Below are 15,654 nucleotides of genomic sequence, written 5' to 3' on the forward strand. Positions count from 1 at the left end.
ATCAGATCAGAAAGGAATTTAGTATTGCGCCAACAATAAAGCTTTAATTCCCAAACTTTTGGGATAAAGTATTTCTTATTCTTTATTGTATTTTCCTATTTAAGCTTGTGAATGGTTTCTTATTCCTTGTCCTTAACGTGTTATTAACATGCAGAACGTTATAAATACTTTTATCCTGTAGAGAGAGACAAATATCACTGTTACAGTGTGTTCATCTCCCTTCTTGACAGAGTAGCTGTCACAAAGTAAAGTTCCTTAGAAGGAAACGGGAGACTGAAAAGTTTTAAGTAGGCAGAGTATGGCTAACTGGCATTTTATGATGATATATTAATAAAGAATTTCAAACATGCAGCAAATCTGCCAAGAAGAAGAAGTGTCCACACACTTTAATAATAGCAGTCCATTTCTTTAAACCACTTTCTTATTCTGAGAGTATTGCAAACAAATACTCACTTAGTGCTCTGCATTAGGATGTCTCTCCTTACTTTGTACCTGTGACTGTTTTGGAATTATTCCTCTTATTGTTTCAGGTCAGTCATCCTGTGTTTTGCCTTGAGCTTTTAAATACCACAAATAGCAATAGGTAAATATTTGAAAAGTCATCAATCTGACCTGGGTCCTGGAGAAAATTGCGACCCAGATAAGGGCTCTAGCATGAGTAGTGGTCAAAAGAAAGCAAAAAAGGTATACTGGGGACAAACTGAGCCAATTCTGCTAAGCCTGGTGCATAGAGCAAAACTATCAATATGCTATTTGTAACATTTTTGTGTGGTGGTGTGCCGTGTGATCTTTTGAATGTGAAATATGTGCCCTGGCTCCAAAAGCCAGGAAACATTGGTTTATGTCATGTGATCATGAGTGTGATGTCACAGTGTATTTTCTCGTTTAAAGCAACTTTGAATATTTTAGTGATTTGTTCAAAAAAAGAAAAAGAAGAATGGCTACCGAAAAACAAACCCAATACAAGAACATGTATCACAGGATCAAAGCCATTAAAGAACAGTAATATGCTGCGCAACTCCAAATTTACGAGGTCAGCACTGAGCTCCACAGCCCTGATTATATGGAGGACAAATATTTCGTAATGAGGGCAGAGGAAGTGAATGCAAGAGCAAAATGTGTTTCTCTTCAAAAGGAATTAAACAAACTCTTGGACGTAGCCCAAAATCATAAATCTAACGCTGAAATAAGAAGGAAGAAAAGAAAAGCTGTTGAAGCGTCTCAGAAAACGGTCAAAGACAACAGCGGGCCAGAAGTTAATGTGACCATTAAAGAAGAGAATGAAAGTGTCACACAAGAGCATGTGGCCCTCAAGAAGGAACTTCAAGATCTGCAGGCATCAGTTATAAATAAAGCAGCCTTAGAGAAGAACTGTGAGGCGCTAAAAAATGTACAGAAGAGATGAAGGCGCAAAACAGTGCACTGCAACAGCAAATCCGGAGATTGAAAAAGGAACGCGAGCACATAAGCAATTTGGTTCAGGTCTACGAGTCTGAAAAACAACAACATGTCGCTGTTAAAAGGGAAAATCAGAAGTTGATGAAAGACATCGAGAAGATACTTACAGACGTTCTACAGGCCAGATCATCCCTCAAAGAAACTTACAAAAATAACCATGATCTCAGGAAACTGTTCTCTGAAAATGGAGAAAAACTGGCACAAATGAGCAAAATGAAAAAAGAAAACAAGGAATTAAAAGCTCAAATAAGTGGGCTAAATGATCGTGTAGAAATGAGAAAAGCTTTAAAAAAAACTAGAAAAGGAAGAAAAAGCCCTCCAGGGGCACAAAAAAAGTATTTTTAAAAGGCGTGCTGATGTCTCCAAACAGGTGTTTACTGAAGAAGACTGGAGTAAAAAAATATAGCATACTAAAGGAACAGGTAGAAGTCTTGAAGAAAGAAAATAACGAGATAACTACAGAAATTGAAAGACTGAATGGAGAAATAGACAGTCGAAAGGCTATTAAGGCAAATTATAAGGCTCTGGAAGCAGAGAAAAAGTCTCTTACCAGCCAAGGTACCACTCTGCAGAAAGAGCTTGAGGGGCTGCGGCCAAAGCTGGTTAAGGAACAGGCTTTGCGTCAGCAGAATAGTGAACTTAGAGCAGAAAATGAGAAAGGAAAAGGCTCTGCAAGAGAAAGTCGCAGCAATGAGAGCGAAAAAAGAGAATGTATGCAGACAACAAGACGCTCTAAAAACAGAACTCAGTGATTTCACAGATTCAACAAGGTCAGACTTTGAAAGCTCAGTCACAGAAAGCACCAGATTGTCAGTTAGGAGAAGATAGTTTAAATTTTAAACTTCATACAAGAAGGTTAGAATGTGAGTCCACCACTGTGTGAAGTCTGACTTTATGGTGTTGAACTGGCTTTACTCCAGGGGCCTTATTTCAGCTCTAATCTCAAAAATAATATTAAACTGGCACTTTATCCAAATTACAGTTAAACAAAACCCAACCAGTCCTGGCGGATGGCTGCCCCAAGAGGAGCCTGGTTCTGCCGGAGGTTTCTTCCTGCTAAAAGGGAGTTTTTCCTCCCCAAGTGCTTGCTCACAGGGGATCATTTGATTGTTGGGTTTTGTTTTTTCTTTTTTGTTTTGTCTTTGTTTCTCTTTTTTGTTTCAATTTTTTTCTGTTTTTAGTTTTATTTGTCTTTGTTTCTGTTTTTTTGTTTCGTTTGTCTTTGTTTCAGTTTTGTTTTGTTTGTCTTTGTTTCAGTTTTTTGTTTTATTTGTCTTTGTTTCTTTTTTTTCTTTTATGTTTTGTTTTTTGCCTTTTATTAATATTGCCGGTTTGATCCAATTAATCCAAATACATAGGGTTAACTAATAAAAACCAAAATCAATAATCAATGAACAAACTGTCTCTTGTAAATGTGTTTTTAGTTTTCCATTTCAAAATGCTTCCTGTTAGACATGCTGTCTTTGGTACCTATTGTATTAGGGGAAAAAGTAGGCATATTTCCATAAATTAGGTATTGAAAAAATAACAATGTTAATGCAGTGGGCCCCAGTCCCAATAACTCTTAAAGTTTCTTTGTTGACTCTGTTATGTGGTTAAAATCAAGAGAGAGTTGAGGATTAGAATTCCCAAAGACACAAGTAACATTAGAAATAAAGATCAGACGTCCCCTGTAGTTAGATTGTGTTTCATACAAAATTAAGTGGGTTTTTTTCTTGCACAGACACCATCACAGATATCATTGCTGTGAGCTTGCGGGATAAGGTCCATGTGGTATTTTACAAAGGCTTATGCCCACATGTGCTTAGTAAAGCCAGGTGCTGAAAGACATCCATTGTTTTCTTACTGCTTTATAATACTAAACATTTTATATATGTAATCGTGAGAACTGAAGCTTCTATTGAATTTGAATTTGAAGTTGAACATCGTGGCTTTTTGTCATGGTCCTGTATCTTCAAAACAGTTTTTGAGTTTGTTATGGACGCGTTATTTGTTCTTTTTCTTTGGAAATTTGAGATAACTTGTGTTCTAGTTGTGTATTTTCCACATGAGTTAATCTTGAACTCAGTTTTTGTTAGTGTCTCTCTGTGTTTCGTCCCTTTTTCTACCCTTTCTGTCATGTCTCAATGTCTGTTTATCCCGAGTTGCAGTTGGAAATTTACATGTCTTAGTGTGAGTCTCAGTGAGTATGGAGGGCCAGGCGTGCTAAAATTAAACAAATTACTTAAATGCGCTATTGAATACTTAATTAACATTTTCATGTGGCTACGCTTTCGGTGAGCATTTTCCCAACACAACAACGGACATGTGGAAACTAACTAAACTAAACTATACATTATGAAAAGCCCCGTTTGTGTGTCACCAAATACACTTTGGATATTTGTGGTTTCATGTTAGATATCCGGTCAGTTTGCCAAGATAGAGCCTATTTGCCAAAATCTTTGATGATTTTGGAGATGTCTGCCCAGCCCAGTATCTCAGTAAAGGGTGTGACAGACCCGCTTGCCTTGCAAGAGGTCAAGCTCTTGTTCAGCTAACACACACAACTTGCATAACCCCCGCTGACTGTCCCCTCTCAGAGGCTGAACACCAACTTCATTTACTGAGATAATATCTATCGGGTGTTTATTTCCTGTGTCATGCTTGTTGTGGACTTTACAAGGACAAACTGATAAGAACTGTAAATTGCGATACGGAAATATATGAGCTCTTACTGAAATGCACGTGCTGTATTAAAACTATGATACAAATCTGGAAGTGCTGCTACCTGTAGCAGTATGATTTTCTCACCCAATAAAGGAATATTTAATATATCAGTCTACTCTTCATTCTATCAGAAACAGTTATCACAGCTCGTACATTTTCTTTTTACACATATATGTAAGCATTGAGCCAAATGTAAGAATGGCAACAAATTAAGAGCGGCCTCCCATGGACGAACGTGATAGAGCCTGCCTGAAACTAGGAAAAAAATTGAAACGGGAGTGGCATTCAGGGAGGGAAACGTGGGTGTACGGGGTGCGGGAGCCAACCCTGATGCGCGGCCTGTGAAATGCGACCCAGGAGTACTCTGGGACCCCCGGGGTCTGGAGCTGGCCCGAAGGGGAGCACAAGGGTTAAACCCCTCTGGGCTACCTGGAGCCATTTTTCATCCACAGCGTTTTTTAATTTCAAGCCATTTTCACTGTGTTGAATAGAATATAGCCAAACTTTCCACACATTTTTTTTTAACTTTAGAATTCCAGTCTGAGTTCATTAGATTAGCTTAAAGTGGCTAAGCTACAAACTTCCATCCACTTGAGATGCTAGAGCCAAAAAACGCCCCATTGAAACCCATTATAAACGCTATTTTTCACTGCCCAATCATTACCATCAAATTAAATGTCATCTTTCCACTTTCACTCAGTCTTTGAAGTAGGGGCCTTAGAATTGTAATTTTTTTTATTTGTCCACCAGGTGGCGCTCTTGTTTCATATTTCACCATTGAACGAACTCCAGCCAAAAAAAGTCAGATTTTGAGCGTCTCTTTCTGCTTTAGAAAGTGAAAAAAGAATGGTGTTCTGTGTCACTATCAATGACCTTTATATTTACAAAAAAATAAAGGTCCTTTTGCCTAAAAGAAGAGAAAAAGATCTGTCTGTGTCTGCTTCTAACTTTAGATAAAAGTATGTTTATGTCTAAAATCAGAAGCCTTCCCTCTTTGAAATCCACCCCGCAATGCAAACAAATCTAACATGAAAACAAGAACAAAAAACAAATTAGACTTTATTTTGTCTTCAAGCTTAGCTTGTTTATGCAGGTGCACTGCAGCAGAGGTTATAAGAATAAGCCGTAGCGCGGGAGTAGGCATTTTCACGATGGCACGGTATTACAGGACCGAGGAAGTAGTGGACATTCTGATGCGCTCCGACAGCGAGGATCTTTCCTCTTCACCCGCCCAGAGTGACTCTGATTCCGGGGATGACACGGAGTCGTCGTCTCTCCACACCGATCAGCAGGAGTCATCTTCTGATTTTTCTACTGGAGATGAGAACGAGGGGGAGACGCACGAGGAAGCAGTGGCGTGGACTGCCAAAAATGGAGAGAAATGGTCCCCGACAAACACCGAGACGCTGCGCTACGTCGCAGCACCCACGGGGCTTATTCCGGGACCAACCCACTAAGCCGTCGCCCGAATTTCAGACCCACTCTCCAGCTTCAGGTTGTTCCTAACCGATGAGATTATACAGCATATCGTTTCAATGACAAACCTTCATGGCAGACGGGCAATCTCAGAATGGAGCGATTTGGACAGCGACGAAATGCTGGCTTATGTGGGGCTGCTCATTTTGGCCGATGTATACCGGTCAAAACACAAGTCAATCAAAAGCCTTTGGAGTGAGAAAACGGGATGTTCCGGGACGCGATGTCCCAGAAAAGATTTTCGCACATTTGCAGGGCCCTCAGATTTGACGACAAGCTCTCCCGACCTGGACGCCGTACCGACAAATTGGCTCCCTTTCGGCAGGTATGGGACATGTGGGCACACCGCCTGCCGATGTTGTTTAGTCCAGACCGGGACCTTAAGGTGCGGTTTCCGCCAGTACATCCCCAAAAAGCCTGCTAAATACGGCATAAAGATCTGGGCAGCCTGCGACGTCAAGACATCTTACGCCTGGCGGCTGCAGGTTTACACCGGGAGAGCAGTGGGCGAACCAGCCGAAGTAAATCAGGGGATGAGGGTCGTCCTGCAGATGACGGACGGGCTCCAGGGACACGTCGTGACATGCGACAACTTTTTTACCTCATTTGAACTGGCAGAGGAACTCCTCAAGAATAAAATGGCTCTGGTCGGCACAATTCGCCGGAACAAAACAGAAATTCCACCCGTTTTGCGCCAGACGAGAGGGAGAGCTGTCTATGCCTCCACCTTTGCCTTTTCATTGAAACACACCCTAGTGTCCTACATTCCTCGACGGGGCAGAAATGTGCTTTTGTTGAGCACCAAACATCGCAGGCCGGAGGTCAGCAATGGACAAAGAAAAAAGCCGGTGATCATTGACGACTACAATCGATGCAAAGGAGGTATCGACAACCTTGATAAGGTGGGTGTCATTACGCATCAGTTACGCACACCTTTATTCATTTTTGCTCATATATTCTTGTGTAAAATATACAGAGGTTTTATGTTGTTGTTGTTTTGTTAGGTTGTCGGCACCTACTCCTGCAGGAGACGGACCAATCGATGGCCAATGGCCCTCTTTCATAACGTCATAGACGTCTCCCTCTACAACGCCTTCGTGCTGTGGACCTCCGTAGATCAGGCCTGGCATCAGCAGAAGTCACACAGGAGGAGGCTGTTCATAGAAGAGGTGGGAGAAAGCCTGATCAAGCCTCATTTGTCAAAAAGAGAGCGCCTTCCCCGCTCATTAGCCGCTGCTGAATTAGTCAGAGATGCGCAGGATGGTGCTGCTGCAGGCCCCTCTGGAGTGACAGATCCCAAGGGCAGGAAGTCCTGTGAGGTCTGTTTTGAGAAAAGGAGGCGAGTCGGAAACACCTGCAGCAAATGTGGAAAGTTCACCTGCCGAGCCCACAGCAAATTTGTCTGCAGCAACTGCTCTACCTGAGCAAGACATTTACCCCCCCGGCCACACACAGCCCCCCCCACCCTCTCACTAGCTCTCTCTTTCTCTCTCATACATTTCCCCATTCCCAACAACAATATACATGTTCTTGTTCATCGTTGAAAAAATAAATGTTTATTTGGTTCAAACTGATCTTGAATTTTTATTTACATAATGCTTTTTATTTTATTAGAAGGCAACAAGGTAATATGCATTTAACAGGGCAAGAGTGAAAAACCGTTCTCCTGCAGAAAAACTAACGGCCGATCAAAATGAATGTCAGTGGTAATCTTTGGACCATCCAAAGGCCTAATTATAATTACAATAAAATATTACTTCAAATGTATTTTATGGAAAATATTCAAGTTTTTTGTTTTTTTCGCCAAAAAAAGCCATGCGCTCATGTGACAAAACCGGGATATAAAGGATTAAAATCCGCGAAATGTAATTAAAACTTTACATGAATATTTCAAGGAGAAGTAGGTCTAAAAGATTGGCTAATTTAAAGTGGAATTTTTTTTTAATATATAATCTTTTTATAGCACTTTTTATGGCGTGGTCGATTTTTGGCTGTAGGGCGTCGAAAGGGAGTCTTTTTTTACATGAGCTCCTGCAGAAAAACCAACGGCCGATCAAAATGAATGTCAGTGGTAATTTTTAGACCATCTAAAGGCCTAATTATAATTACAATAAAATATAACTTTCAAATGTATTTTATGGAAAATATTAAATTTTTTCGTTTTTTTCGCCAAAAAAAGCCGTGCGCTCATGTGACAAAACCGGGATATAAAGGGTTAAAATCCGCGAAATGTAATTAAAACTTTATATGAATATTTCAAGGAGAAGTAGGTCTAAAAGATTGGCTAATTTAAAGTGGAAAAAAATATTAATATATGATATTTTTATAGCACTTTTTATGGCGTGGTCGATATTTGGCTCTAGGGCGTCGAAAGGGAGTCGTTTTCTAAGGCGCTCCAAGTTAAGTCATACAGAATAGATATCAGAGCCTTAAACAGGCTGACTTCTACTATTTGGGTCAAATTGGGCACAAAGTATACAAACACATAACCAGTGTTGGGTAAGTTGCTTTAAAAAAGTAATTAATTACTAATTACTTAGTCAATATTGTATTTAAAATACTAATTACTGTGTCAAAAAAGTAACTTAATTACTACATAAGTATTTACTTATGTAGTCGTTTGGTACCGGGCCGTGAGAGTTGAGGCTCAGGTATGAAATGTATAGTTTTCAGGGTTTTTATCGGTTCTGAGCGTGATTTTGTTATCGTTTTTATCGTTAACTCGGTTTTCCTGGGTCTTTTCATGTGTGTTATGAATAAATCTTCTTTTTTACGGTACCGGTACTAGTTTTATTTTGTTGTATTTATCCGCAACACCTTAAAGGCCGGTCTGTGAAAATATTGTTGGGCATGAACCGGTCCGTGGCGCGAAAAAGGTTGGGGACCGCTGCTTTAAATAATAGATACATTTTTTAAAAGACAGACACTCTACAGTACGCAGCGGTAGCATCTGTTCCACAATGTAGCCTAAGCCTGCAGTCATTTTTTAAGCTCACCTTCAGACGCTTTCTGTGCTGCTGAAGTAAAATCACGTTTTGATAAATCACGTGATATTCAGGACTGCAAACAGAGCAGCATTCACTGAGCTTGTTGCGTTTGTGGATATGTGACTGACTTTAATTATCCATTAAATCATCACATTCTCTGTAAGATTAAGGTCAACTATTGAACGTCTTATATTTTAAAGTAAAGTCTTTAAAACCAAGTTAACGCTGAAAGTGCAAACACCGCTAATGTCACATGACTTTACGGACATGTGGCCAACAGTAATGTTTTAATGTTCTTCATTATTAAACATTTGCACATAAATAAGTGACATAATATTCAGTACTTACTTTTAAAAGTTTACTCTTTGGCCGCTCCGCTTTCACCGTTTTTTTCGGCAAAATTATCCACACCCACCGCCGCGCTATGAAGTCTGAGATATGTTGGGCCATGAAGTCTACACCACCACATCTTTAAAATTCAGGGAAATGAAGGACGCATTTGAGGGCCGCATTTCGAGCAGCCTTTGAATTGGGACAGCCTTCGTCGCATCGCTGTGATGTAATCGGCCTTAAAATGCGGCCTTTAAGGCTGCAGACCCAGAGCCGTTTCGTTCACGATCAACACATCACTAGTATGGAGAAGGCGAGTGCGTGGCAACTGAGATCAGACAGAGTCACCACTGAAATCTCAATTATTAAAGAATCCAGAGTGGAGAGCGGATGAGAGGGTTTTTAAAGGGGCAAGTATGATTTAAGAAATGTAAACTTACTCTGTGTTTGGTAAGGGTGTCAGCCATTCAGAGAAAAGTTCTGTAAACTGACGAGACCCTGATCAACCTTCAAGGGTGCGCCTTGAGAGGTTCAGAAGTTTTATTCTTTTCATTGTCGGTTGTTCAGTGTGTTGTTTATACAGTTAAGATGTCCTTTTGTAATAATTACAGTTGGACCAAAATCACCTCACAAAATGCTATAAGAAAGAAATGTTTTGATAAAATTATAAAGTGTGGTAAGTGATAGTAAAATAATGAAATATATAAGAAAGTCAAATGTGTAAAATAGTCAAATAATATTGCAAAACCTAGTATGAACCATAACTAAGGTTAAATTACTATGACGTCCGCCCCAAATTTGTCAACAGATGCTGGGATCACCAAAAATGGTGCCAGGAGTTTCATACAGATATGGTGAGAAGTTTAGAGGCTCTTATAATGAATATGAATATTATATTGTAATTTGGGGCTTTTAATGATTTCTCTAACTTTACAGTATACATTTTAATGCCTTTAAAAGGGAAGAATTGGGTGCAGAAGTTTGAATTTAGTTTTAGATAGTGATGTGCGATACCACTGATTTTCTTTCCGATCCGATACCAATTAATATTCAGGGTGGTATCGACGATACTGATCCGATACTTATACTTATGTTATTTATTGTATCTCAAATTATAGCGTCATAATGATTACAGGACATCAGATTACTTGTTCTTATCACTTAATAATGCAGAGTTCATCACATAGAAATAAAAGCGCTATGTGAACACGTTGCCTGCCTGCAGCACTAAAGGACTCCGTGTCTCGCCTTAGCAGCACCTGTCCCTGTCCTCCTCTTCAGTTCACCTCAACATACACTCGTCATATTCTGTGATATGATTTGCTCTGAGGTGTTTGACAAGGTTAGTGATGTTGCCACAACCATACATGCCAACCCTCTAGATTTTTCCGGGAGAATCCCAAATTTCAGTGCCCCTCCAGAAAATCTCCCGGAGCCACCATTCTCCCAAATTTCTCCCGATTTTCCACCCGGACAACAAAATTGAAAAACCATATCCCAGACTGGTCCAGCCAATTCCAGTTTCCAACAATGTCGGCAGCAACTTAGTTTTAATATTACTCTTATTTCTCTTTTTGGGTCGCAAAAAAACTTTTAACATATTTTCAGGTGAGAATGTAGCTGTGTAAACTTCAAATATCTGAGCCGACCGACGCATCGTCTTCAAATCCCCGCGGTCTTTCGCTACTTGGGTTAAACATGATATATAAGTCACTTTGATAACTTCAAAATGTTATTGTTTGGCGTTTTCAGTTTTATTTGTAAATCAGTTTGGCTGAAATTAAAGTTATTATATTAGATCAAATTAAATTTAACTTTATTAATCCCTCGGGAGGGTTCCTCTGGGTTTTCACAGCTGAATAAACGTCAAACAGAAAACTGATTAAACAGAAGTGTGAGACGGTCGAGAGTTTACGCCAGTGCACTGTTATATTTTAGATAGCAAGGAGCAGATGGCAGCGTTTCACTCCACCGAGGGAGCTCGTGACGTACTACCCAGCTTTCTTTAGACCGCGAAGGCCAGGTCCTCAGGTGGAAGCAGCCTCTGAATTTGGACAACCCCGCTGTTTCCGGACATTTAACGTATTTTATCCGATAAATAAACACTGTAAAATGTATTTATCCCCCCAGCAGCCCTTTTGAATATCTCCCGAGTGTGGCCACAACACCTCACGTTTTTGCCACATGTATCGCAAACCACGTTTCAGCTTTTATGGAGGTAAAATACGTTCGCACATTACTCCAATTACGCTCAGCCATTGTTGTGAGTGCGCACGCCAAGGGGCTGCGAGACAGACAGCCGTATTTCGCACATGACTATGAAAGGCGGAAGAGGAAGTAGTTCCTTTGAATGTAGACAATCCGAATGTTATAGTTTCTTTCCACTGTGTTCCTGTTAATTATAAACTACAAATTTACCCTAAATTACTAAAATATCGATATTTTAATGTGAGAATCGATTCTAGAACATAAATGACTGGTATCGGAGGAATCGATATTTCAGGATCGATCCGCACATCACTAGTTTTAGATTTTCTCTTATCCACACAGGGTAAAAAGTATACATACAAGCTCAAGTATACCCATATAGAAAAGAAATAGAAAAAAACTTGCCTAAGATGTGGCCTACTTCATTAAAGTGAATCATATAAGGCTTATATGATTCACTCATGAAGGTGGCCACTTTCTCATTACTTTCATATAGTGTTTTAGTAAGTATCCAAAATATACAAGTTTCATGTATATCATTTTTCAAGGGATCTTATATCTGCTTTCACTCTTGTATGCTTTTCATACAAGTTTCACACAAGACAGATACAAACTTTATAAGATTTATATATATATATCGTTTCCATATGGGTATGCATGCACCCCACCTTGAGCTATATTAAGATAACAATGAATTAATATCAGTAGATAGGAATACAAACTTCAGTCTAAGTTAAAAAGAAAAAAACAACAACAACTTTTAATCATACTCAGCTTGAATCTGAATAAAAAGAAGAAAAATAAAAGATATCTATTTCCTGATGCCTACATTAAAATGTAGGGAACACCTAAAATGTCCAACTGTAACTTGATATTGTCAGGTGCAGGTTGTGTGCAGGCAGGAGTGGTGGTAAGGAGGACCCAAAGTGCAGACGCTCAGAGGCAAAAGTGTACTTCAAAACTCAGTTTTATTGCTGGATTGCAAAACGTAGCAAAAATCCAAATAAACTTACATAAGCAGGTAGCCAGACCACACAGCATAAATGAGGGTAGCTCACAACACAGACACAGAGAAACACAGGGCTTAAATACACAGAGGGAGCAATCAGGGAATGGGTAACAGGAGGGAAACACAGCTGGGGCAAATCAGGCCTAACGAGACAAGGGGAAGCGAAACCAGATACATTAACATCAGACATGGACCTTCAAAATAAAACAGGAAACATAACACATACTGAACTAAAGACACAGACTCACACGCAGGCACTGCAACAGAGAGAACAGAGACGTGGGACCAGGACAGACACAGACACTGACTGGACTGGACTGGATATCGCAGACAGGGGAGACAGCAACTAAGGATGCACAGAGACATAAACCATAAAACAGAACTCTAACAAAGAAACCAAAGAATAGAAATGATAAATAATATATAAACTCAAAACCCTGGGTCAACAACCCAGGCATTCTAACAGATATACAATGAAAAATCACCTAACTTGTCTTTGAATTATGTATTTATTTAAGAAAACAAAAAATAATTTGACAATATTATGTGGTGAAATTATTATTAACTAGTCTGGTTTAAGAACAAAATTTACAGTGCGTAATTTAAATTAATAGTTTATGCCATTTAAATGTCATGCAGCTGTGTCAGAGATTATCTTAAACCTCGCCCCCAAGCCATTGAAGGTTCAACTTCAGAGAAAAGTGGATGACATCACAGTGGCTGCAGCCAAACGTGGGCGGGGCTTAAACCCTTATACAGGGACCGTCCAGAATCCCAAGCATTTAGTTTACAAAGAGCACACATGCCAACCACAACTCCAACCACCCAACAATTTATTTCCACTTCTACATTTCAGACTCAAAGAAATATTAATACAAACTTAAACATGACAACTGCACACAGTTACACCTCAGTGGAAACATGGAAGTCCTTAAGTGACCACTTTTTTGGTACAATTGTACCACAGTGGAAATCTCTGCAGTTCAACCCAGAGTACTGCAACACTGAGATGCCTTCCACTTTGATGAAAGACATGTTGAAACTTTGTTCCATGTTAGTGGACGCAATGGACACAACTGTGGAGAAGGGAGATCCAGTGTCCACGCAGACTGATGAGGCCTGTCTTCACTCAGTGGACACAGAGTCCCCTGAGAAAACAGAAGAAACCCGAGCAAAGGACAGCATCCTGAAAGAAAGTTCTGTAGATGACCACGGTGATAAAGAAGAAACAGAAACTCCAGGACTGGAGGATTCTTCCGACTCAAAAAACCTCAAGCTGCATTTGACTGCAGAGGAGAGCAGTCTTGATAAAACATGCACAGGTGACAGTGAAAATAGCGAAATTGTAACACTGCATCGTGCACCTACACCACCCAACATATATCTAAATGTTTTTATTGGTTTTAGTGATTCATCTGAGGAAGAAGCGTCTGTGTCATCCCAGATGTTTCCTCCTCAAACCCAAACCACAGCCACAGTAGAACCGAAGAAAAACTACTCAGCTGATACAAAAGACTTGGACAACATAGAAGCTTGCCCCCTGGAAAAGCCTGTGAAGAAAAAACTACATAGGTCAGTCCGTAAGTCTGATTCAGATTTTGGTTCTTATGACATCACTCTGGCATCTGATTATCTGTCTGAAGAAAAGATGTGTGTTTACAAAGTTATTCAGTTGGTAGTTTCAGAGGCCAAAGCCTCGTCTAAATACAAGGACTTCACACAGCGGCACAATCCCGACTCTATCAGCGATCGCCTGCGTGAAAAACTCTGGCCTCAAATTGACGAGAAAAATTTGGATCTATCTCCAAAAAGGCTGACCAATATCAACAGGGACATTTTCACCAATCTTTGTAAAGCACATAACTGCAAGGAGAAATATTTGATTTTATATCTGAGCGAACGGCTTGATGATATTACTGTCCCAACGTTTACAGAACCCCTGTTGGCTTTACCAAAAAGAGTACTCACTATATCTGAAAACCGAGAAGAGTACATAAAAGTTGTTGAAAGCTTCACTAAAGATTTGGTTCTGCACGCTATAAGCAATGCAAATGAGACAAGGGAATTGCCTCCAAGGGTTGATAAAGCCATTATGAACAGGTTTACCAACAGGATTTGGGCTAAAATTTTGTCCCAAAACCTTAAAATGTCCTTCGAGAACACTGAAGAAGTCAGTGTGAAAGTATTCAATGAACTCCGGGAAAAGTGGAAAAATCCAAACACTGTGCTGGAGTTAATGTTTAATGGCCAAGACAATATTGACAATGTGATTGTCAAAAGTTTCAAAAGAAATGCCCCACTGAAGAGACCTAATTTCTTCTCTAGGGTTTTCTTACGAGCACGTTAAAGTTTACCTGACACCTGCATCAAAAAAGCGGCGTTTTCAAAAACACCTGGGTATACATGTGGACGTAGCCTAAATGCATTACATTTTTTATTACAATTCTTCATTGTAAATGTTAAAACCAAACTACTTTAAAGTAATTGTCTCATGAACCACCTGGTTGATAATAATTTCACCACATTACATTATAACGTTTTTCTGTCCTTTATCCCGTCTTCCTTCTCCCACCCCAACCAGTCGCAGCAGATGGCCGCCCCTCCCTGAGCCTGGTTCTGCCGGAGGTTTCTTCCTGTTAAAAGGGAGTTTTTCCTTCCCACTGTCGCCAAAGTGCTTGCTCATAGGGGGTCATATGATTGTTGGGTTCTGTATTATTGTAGGGTCTACCTTACAATAGAACGCGCCTTGAGGCAACTGTTGTTGTGATTAGGCACTATATAAATAAAATGGAATTGAATTCAAATAAAAATTAATTTAAAAAAAGTTTTAAAAGTGTACTTAGTTTTATTTGCTGTCAATTTGCCTAGAATGGAATATCAGATTAGAACGGCCTCTAAAATATAATATTTAATGTATTAAATAAATCAAATGATTTACAGAAAATAAAATTCAAAAACACTTTCATTTTCACTGTATCTGTATGGCTATAGAGGAGCTGTTATTATTTTGCCTGTTTGTCAGTGCTGGTATGAACCCCGTCCGTGCTGTGTTGATCCCTTTGCAAAGGTTTGAAGCTTCTTTCGATAAACCTGAGAAAGTCAGTTTGGGTCGATGCTCAGTGTATTTTTCCACAATAATCTTGGTGACAAGGATGAGATTTCTTGAGTGATTTTTGTTCTCTTTTTGTTCTCGCAGGTAGACTCAATGAGTCTGAAAGAGCGCTTATGTCCGAGCAAAGTATGGAGTACTGATGGGATTTCCGACTCATTTTAGAGAACTGGCTCTTTCGGCTCGGATCACTAAAAAGAGCCGGCTCTTTCGGCTCCCAACCGGCTCTTCAGGTTGTTTTGTTGCTTTAATTAATTTATTATTAACAATAATATAAAATTATGCACAAAAGGAATTACTAATGTACAAAAAAAGTGTTTTTATTTCTATATGTTTATATATAAATATATGCGGTGGCCCTTAGAGACAAA

This window comes from Aulonocara stuartgranti, assembly GCF_965226115.1.
Source record: "Aulonocara stuartgranti genome assembly, chromosome: 13".
Lineage (NCBI taxonomy): Eukaryota > Metazoa > Chordata > Actinopteri > Cichliformes > Cichlidae > Aulonocara > Aulonocara stuartgranti.